The sequence below is a fragment of the Plectrocnemia conspersa genome, unplaced genomic scaffold, assembly GCF_051122295.1.
Source record: "Plectrocnemia conspersa isolate PC_06_02 unplaced genomic scaffold, ASM5112229v1 ptg000008l, whole genome shotgun sequence".
Taxonomy (NCBI): domain Eukaryota; kingdom Metazoa; phylum Arthropoda; class Insecta; order Trichoptera; family Polycentropodidae; genus Plectrocnemia; species Plectrocnemia conspersa.
Genome location: NW_028277172.1, coordinates 24,587,943 through 24,597,083, shown reverse-complemented (window position 1 = coordinate 24,597,083; position 9,141 = coordinate 24,587,943). Strand labels below are relative to the sequence as shown.

At 24.7% G+C, this 9,141-nt stretch overlaps 1 long non-coding RNA gene across 1 annotated transcript; it reads right to left on the bottom strand.

Annotated features, from left to right (window-relative positions):
* Positions 1–1,593: 1,593 nt before the first annotated feature.
* Positions 1,594–2,791, bottom strand: LOC148233513 (uncharacterized). The gene is made up of 2 exons (XR_015810472.1): positions 2,401–2,791; positions 1,594–1,910 (listed from the first exon to the last, which is right to left on the bottom strand). It is a non-coding gene; the product is annotated as an uncharacterized LOC148233513 (long non-coding RNA).
* Positions 2,792–9,141: the final 6,350 nt, after the last annotated feature.

Genomic DNA, 9,141 nt, shown 5'->3' with positions numbered 1-9,141 from the left:
AATTTCTCATTTTTATTCTTAAATTTAAATGTTTCGTCTTCAAATGTGCTTCAAGATCACAATTTTTCATAGATTTGTTGGTCAAAGAGTGTTCGCACAACTGATAGAATGGTATACAAGGCGTAGCAGAAAAATAAAGCATATCTTAAACTGGCATAAATCACGTTGCAATTTAACTGCAAATGAAATTAATTGCTCATTTAAGAAGGAAGCCAATAATAAAATAATTTTATTGATGTGACTCTGTGTTGCGTGAAAATCACGCGGCAAAAAATGACGCGTCGATTAAGTGTTAATAAAATTTGTTTAAGATTTTAGTCTAATATTGTCAAATGACATACACGGACTCTTATTATTTAAATATTTTCTATTCTAGTTACATATATTTTATGCAATTAACATTTTTTATAAATTAGCACGAGTGAACTTTTCATTAAAAAAAATTAAACATCATCAATAACAGAGAGTTAAAATAATATGTGTAAAATGAATAAGTAAATACTCGAATGGAATAAAATTAGTAAATTAAATAAACCATATCAGAGTAGAAATGAAGTATCAAAAAATTATCTTCACTAGTTAGAAAAATTCTGTTTTAATCGATGTGCAAGAAAACAACACTAATAGTGTACTTAAAGTGTAAGACTGATTTATTTACACATCTACAATATTTATTTTTAGATTTATTAGAATTGCATGTAAAACAGAAATGTTGGTAGATTATCTTAGTTTACATGTATTTTACAATGGGTATATACAAAAAAAATTTGGCTTTTACGAGCAGTTTTTATACAAGATGTATCCTTGTTGCGATAATTAAATATATTTCTCTAATGATCATCATTTAATTGTCATAATATTTTTGATGACTATATCATATTAAATAGTATAAGCTCTTGCTTCGTTTATTAAAAAGTAATTTGCTGCTTTTTCTGTTAAAGTTTTAATGGTACCTTATTGGATTGAAAGAATAATGTATTATAGATCTGCTATGTACTTTTAAACGCTCTGAATCAATTGACGTTGGCTTTCTATAAATAGTTCATTACCACCAGCTGTAAGCAAGGAATGACGTCATAATTTTTACCATAATCGTAGATTTTTCGTAAATTTTTTTGAGATAAACCAGAGGTTATTGGATATATCAGACAAATCTATATTTATCTTGCAATTCCAGCAAAATAATATTCTGAGTATTGGTTTTGTGTTATAAAATGGAATAGATTACCCTTTTACTGGTTTAAATTTTTACATATTTATAATAAAAAGTTAGACTACTGTTAATGTATAATTAAGAGGCATAACAAGTTCTTTCACAAACTATTTTTTTCTAGAAGTATCCTTGTATTTTCAATGCAATATCAAAACTATTAAGACACTCACTATCATATATATATACTATATATACGCAGTGTAACTCTAAAAAACAAATTAAAAATATAAATAAGTAAATATTCAGCACAACAAAATGATTGATTATTTCTATTTGATATTTATCTTAAAAAATAAATTACAGGTTAGTATATCAAATTAAGCTTATTAGTTCATTGAAAAAAATGTCGTAAAAAATGATATAAATAAAACAAAAATGAATAAACTTTGCAAGTTACATTTTTATTGTAATTTAAATGATACATCAAATATAAAAATATTGAATAAAACAATATTTTTTAATTAAACCAATAAAGCATATATTTTTATACTCGCTATAAAATGTGCTGGACTTCTTTCTTGGTTAGAATCTATTTCTATGCGGATAACTCTCTTTGACGACATTCCTGCAATTTCCATTTCTATCCATTTTCATACCATTGAAACATCTTTTCTTCTGTCTGTTGAAGAACCGGCCTTCATGTACATTTGTCACATGGGAATCCACCGAGTTTGCTTTGTTCTTCTCCTCCATGAATCTTGAAAATATCGGACTGATTAGAACACTTAAGCAAAGCAGGACAAAGACCACTTTCAGATTAGAGTAGCGCATGATGATGTCTCTTCGAGAAATAAGTAACAAATGCGCCCAAATTATTCACGTAAGTAATTGTTTAGCAAGTAATTATACATAAAATACAAATTGGTTACTGTGGTTTAGTTTAGTTAGCTAATTTCAAAAAATGTTTTTCCGCTACGATAAAGAGTTAGGTGACCAATATCCGGAGTGGATCATTGCTTAATTATTTTCATAACCAAAAAATATGTTATTCTTTAAAATAAAACATTGTGTGAGTTTTAAAAATATTTGGAGTTAAAAATACCTAAGCTAACCTGACTTTTTGCACACTTCAATGATTTATATCATCACTATGTTGCTAATTATTGTTAATAGTCATCATATTCGAATAAAATCATGATACATAAAATGATATTATTTTTTAAAATATTAAAATATATTATAAATACCTCATTTATATATTAATTTCTAATATATTTTCTACATTTTCCAGCTGCAAAAACTTTACCTTTTTTACAAGGTTTATTTTTGAGCTTTTGATTCTCAATGATCATCACAATTCTGCATTTGCCATTATGGTCTAGTTTCATGCCTGCTGCGCACAATTGTTTAGGTATCCAAAATGAAACTCGATCTGGATTCCTTTTATTAATTTTTATTTTAGAGCTTCCAAGCCAATCCATAAACTCTTTATTAGTCAAATCTGAATTTGTTTTCTTCGAATGTTCATATGTTGAAGCAATCGGATTGATAATAACACAGAATGATAAAAAGACACATAGTGTTTTTAGATTAGGGCAACGCATGGTGATAACTCTTTAAGAAGTCCGTGTCAAGTGCGGCAAAATTATCACTGAACCAAGTAATTATATATCTATTAAAAATGTTACCGTGGTTTAAATGACAAATTTCCGTTGCGGGTTATCTATTATTTTTATTTCTACAAACATTAATTTTAAACCGAATTTAACCTACCGCATTTTATGTATTTCCCAAAAAAATATTAGTCTATTTCAAAAACTGTAATTTGATTGTAAAATTCTTAGGAATAATATAAGGAAAAAATTACAGAAAAAAAAATTCTGAAAACGACATGGGCTATATATTATTACTACGAAAATATCGATTAAGATTATTTTTCTATACACGGCTCAAACCACTGAGTTATAAACAGTTTATTTAACATATTAAAAAATCGATTAAATCTAATGCATACTAATAAAATAACACTTGAATTCACATTTAGAAAAAAATGCACTTCCATTTAAAGGATAATATGCTAGCGATATGACGCTTAAAATTCCTATCCGGCGCAATATTACAATATATTAGTGTTATATTGTTATTATATTGAGCATTGGGTTAACCTGTCAAGAAATTCTCAATTATTCGTAGTTTACAACTATTCAAACATTAAATAAAAAAATGCATGAAGTATTTGAATATATTTGTATTTTTATTATCGGTTTTACCGAAAAAAATAATTCAAGCAATTAGTGCAAAAATTAAATAATTGCCTGTAAAATATTATTTAATTAAAAAATAGTATTTTAATTAGGCATTGAATACTTTTATTATCGTTGATATAAAAGTAATTAATGCTTAATTACTATTTGAAATTTATAAAATATGCATGACATAAAGTTGTGCGAATTATTGAACAGTGAGAGCGTCAAAAGTAAAATGCTTAATTTATAATTTTATATATTTATATTAGGGCTGTCATTATAGCTTCTTTAAATCATCAAAATTAAGATCAGCTGCGAATGATTTAATTCAGAAAAATTAATGAAACATTTTATATACATAATTGATATATATAATAGCTAATATGGTTTAAAACAAATTCGATATACATGAAGATCGAATTTGTTTTAAATTAAAAACAAAAAAAATTGTTTGGATCTTATAAAATCATTGCTTCTGAAAACAATAAATAAAAAAATGTAACATGTAACAGACCTATTTTTGAGATAAGTGTTTAACAGTAATCAATAATAGGCATTTACAACATTTGTTTTGTTCAATGAACAAATTCTGCGAATTTCGGTCATAGTAGATACGGTCGGTAAATATTTTATTAACAAATGTTTTTCGTAGGCATATTTTTGTTGAGAAGAAACGTCCCATTATTTCGCATTTTAAAGCATAATAAAGGCGGATAAAGGACCATGAAAAAACACGATAATTTTTGGTTTTAATATTTAAAAAAAAAAATTTTACATTGTATAAACCAATGTTTTACAAATAATTGATCAATTATTCGAATATTCGAATATTTGAATAATTGAGTCACAATGGTCAGATTTTTAATAAAAAATATAAAATGTTACTTATACAGTTATCTGTTTTTATTAAAATATATAAAGCAATTTCATCGTTTCTTGACTTTAAACTTGAACAAGCATAGGAAAATCGTTTCTATCCTGACTGGTGATAAATGGTCAGACGCTCCTAATCCTTGCCATTCTAAATTGCAAGTCGTAAGAAATAAAGCGGTCAAAACCATATATAACGGAGCAATGTTCATTAACCTTTAACTTTATGCGCTCATATAGCACCACGCTAATGCGATTGCTACATGGATTTTGTATAAAATTTATATTTTTTCAATTAAATTTGTAATATAAAAGAAATATTTAATTAATGATTTGATTCAGAGACATCTATAGATTATTGCTACATGATAAATTGTTTTTGTTCTATAAATATTAACAGATGTCTCTGATTCTTAGTATTGTTATAATAATAATTTACATGTAGTGACATATTTATGACTATCAAGTTGTAATTTAAGATTTAAAATGTATACATATATATTATTTTAGTAAAAATTAGGAATGATCCTGCTTTTTATAATACCTACTGTTGTTTACGATAATTTTACGAGAAGCAAAAATATTTATTTACCATGAGCATTGACCTTCTATGTTATTTACATACTTGTTATTTCTGAAAATAAATATCAATGCGCCAGGTTATTGTTTAAAGTACTTGTTATTCTAAAGTGTATGTGTTTATTTAGGCAGCTTTACTTAAAAGCATTACCTGATATTTTTAATATATAAATAAAAATACTTATAATGACTTTTATTCATTTAAAGTTACATCTTAAAGCATTTGCAATTTTTGAATACCAAAATATAGATAATTGGTAATTCGACATTTCGATTGAGGCATTAGTTATTCATGGTCGTTCAATAACAGTAATAATATATTACATCAAGGTTACTGTGGTAAACAAGTTTACAAAGCGATTTATTAGCATTAAATAATAATTCGGAAGTTAAATTCTTACCTTAATGAATTTATAACTGATTCATTATCGAATTAATTTAATGACTATATTTTACAAGCTTAACCAATATTATTTGAAGTTTTTATAATATAAGATCATTGAATTATATATAATACATGTCTATCTATATTTAACTAGTATTGTAATCGCAGTAATTAAAACTAATAATAAACACCCAAAGGCTTTATTATTTATAATCCATAAAAAATATTATTGTTTTAATTAAAAGATCGTGATATGATCATTACTGTTTTTTATTGTATGGTTGTACTTCATAAAAATAAACAATTTTAAATCAGCTCAGTAAACAATGATGCATGAAAATTATAATGTTGTATTTATAGCAATATATTGTGTGAGGTGCTTGATTTAGCACACAATATCATTTACTCAAGACATGTAAATTATGATATCTAAGTTATCTTAAAAATCGAGTTGAATTCTTGAATACTAAATGTGACTGCTAGGTTAAGCCAAATCAGATGATCGAAATGAAACAGCTCTTTTTTTGCACTTTAAAATTACTTTTTGTTACGATATAAATTTGGGCTGAATTCTTGTGTCAGAATCAAAACGATAAATTGAAGTGAATTATATATACGTTTTTTTATTATTTTTTTATCTTTTAAATATAATATTAGATTTTGTATATATTTTTATTGCGTGCTTTCGAGTATATGGTCCAGTTAAAAGAGTAATTTACCTATCTGTTACAATATGTTTATTTAAATAAATGTAGTGCCACGACATAAAAACATTATAGAAAAATACTTTTGTTCTGTTGAACAAAATTGTCTGCCAGCCAACTTTATGGTGCTTGTAAAATGCCACAGGTCCACAGTTCTATGACAAATATTCAATGATAAGGCTCAGTCTCCATTCTGGGGGCCGCTGATGGATTCGTCCGGGGCGTTCGGGTACACTGCCGTCGGTTTAGACTGAGTCTTTAGCGTTTATTGATTTTGCTGGTGTTAAATTGTACTGCATGTTACTTATATTTAGTCTTAAAGCACGGGTTCTTTGCAAAAGCAAGGTTAAAATCCTTAATTTATTATTATTTTTATTACGGATCTTGTGTACATAATCTTGGGTTTTTTATAAATTAGAAAAAAGTGTTTGATATGTTATATATTTTTTTGTGATCAGTTTGTAGTAATTTTTTTTGGTTGATTTTGTGTTCTTTCACATCTACTAAAAAAAAATATTATTATGTCAGACTTATGAATATGTTTTTTATTATATCATATATTACTAAAATTGGAATAGCGTAGTTAATACAATAATTAGACAACAATAGAGACTTTCACTTAATAAATTTTAGACGAAAAATCTTTAGAGATTTATTTAGCAAAAATTTCATTTTTTTTATATCAATTCTACTATTTTGTATTATTTAATTATCTTATATACAAAAATATTGTTGCATTATGTAATTTTAATGCAATCAATTTTTTAATATCTTATTTATTACATAATTTCTAAAATAGAATTTATTTTTTCCCACTAAAAATATGAATAATTTCTAAGAAATATCTGCATATACGTCATGTTCTATTCAATTTTATTAGAAAGGTATTTCTTTACTGATTGACTCATACGTATCGGATTTCAATGAATCACTAAGCTTTAAGACGGATCCCAGTGATTCATCTAAATAAACACTTTCAGTCAAAGGGTGAGTAGTTGTTATTATTTATAAAATATAGAAATAAAATAAATTATTCAATAGTTTTAATGCCACAGTTCAATACAGTATTAACAAATTGTTTGCGTGTTTATTTCGCCTACTCATATAAGTAAAACTAATTAGAATAGTCTAGACATTTTGACATTTTAGAATTCTCTGATTCATGGCATCAAAACGTTATCTATACTGTGTCAAAATCATGTCGATTTCTTAAACTGTTTTTGTAACTGTTAATCGATTAACCTTAATTTAAATTTGTTATCAAAAACATAACCTAATTTATAAATTATAAACAATCAACGTTTTGATGATAAATTAAAACGATAAACTCATAAAATAAACTATATAATATTTCGATTCGGCATAAGCATATATTATGTAACAATAACAGTTATATGATCTATGTTTCTAAATGTTTCTAATTTTCTGATAAAATATTTGTATTTTTTTCGTTGTATTATATATTTTTTTAAACAATGGTGAATTAATAGAGGCAAACTGTAGTAGTAAATTTGAAAGCTATAAGACATGTCTTACATATATAAATTTATTGAATAATAATTGCCTTCTTATAAGTGAATATCTGTTAGTAAATATGTCAAACTTAATTTTATGATATTAGTATTGTTTTAATTGAAAAGTAAAATACGTAGGACAACTGTTATATTACCATATTGCAAATCTAATGTATAATATCTATAGTTTCTCAATCAAAACCAGTTTGTTTAAATGTTAAATGCAATTCTTGGAAATCATATAAAATATATATATATATATATACATTATATATATAAAACCAGAATCTGTCACCTACAAGGAAAGGAAGATGTAATCAAACTGTGTGGGATTTATTTTATTGTATCAAGGGGAAATTTGTTTAACTAAATGGTAATAATACGATAATATCTTTTGATTAATAATTAGAAAATTATATAGACTTATTTATGTATATTGTAAAAATTTAACACAATTAATTTGTGAATATATTTATAATATATTTGCAAATGAGAGAAAATGAATATAATTATTTATTTGTATATAACACGATTTTTCTCAAGGTTTTCTAGAATTTAAATGCCTGGAGGTGCATTGACTTTTAATATATAAAAGGTTTTCCTTCTAGTTATCAGATATTAAGTTCATTTAAACGATTTTCTCACAATTGTCAAAATTTGGTATTTTTACGATACGTAGATCTTAAGAATTTCAAAGCATAAATATAATAAAAAATATAAAATGTATTTACATATTATTGCTTTTACAAGTTTGATTTAATCTGTATAGTACACTATTTTTTCCGACCTATAAATTATATATTCAATGAAAAAAAACATATTACTCTGTAAATAAAGTAGTATATCTTGCTTTAAAAAATAATAATGTATGATGACACTAAAACTTATCTTGTTATAAATTATTATTTTTTTATTTGTATTGTGTGAATTAAAATAAAATTCAGTAATTTTAATTTTTAAAAATGCCATAAAAAATTATGAAAAAAAAATCTGCTATATTTTATATAAATTTTAAATAATAGTATAGATCTCAAATCAGGTTATTTTATGTTATAATATTTTGCATTTTGATTTGTGTTATATTCTTCATTAGAAATAAAATAAAATTATATTTTAATTTTATTTATACTTGCAACATAATAAAATACACTTACTTCTTCAGCATTTTTTATAAAGCAATTGAGAATTCATCGGTGAATCATTAGACATGAAAAAAGCAATCTCGATGCAGTGAGTCAACCCAAACGAGTTTAAATGAGGATAGGGTTTTCGCACAATTTTTTTTAATGCAAATAAATTATAACATTAATAAATTATTTTTTCCTTTAACTTAACTTAAAATTAAAACGAGGAATTAAATTCACTACAATAAAAAAATAATAAAATTTAAATGTATTTTGGGAATCATCACAATTTATTTCTTTTAAATCGCTTACTAAAAATATATTTTTAATATGCTCTGAAATAGTGTATTACAATATTATATATTATATATATAATAGATATTATTTTATGTTTTTAATTTAAAATTTTATTTACAGACTGTTCGTTGTTTTTTAAATAGTTTTAATATCGTGGTTTTTAATAGTAAAAACCATAACTATCGATACAGTCTTTAAAAAACGTACTACTAAAACCAAACATCTCTGATGATGCTAAACACATTTTTAGCGAAACGCCTGGACAGCTT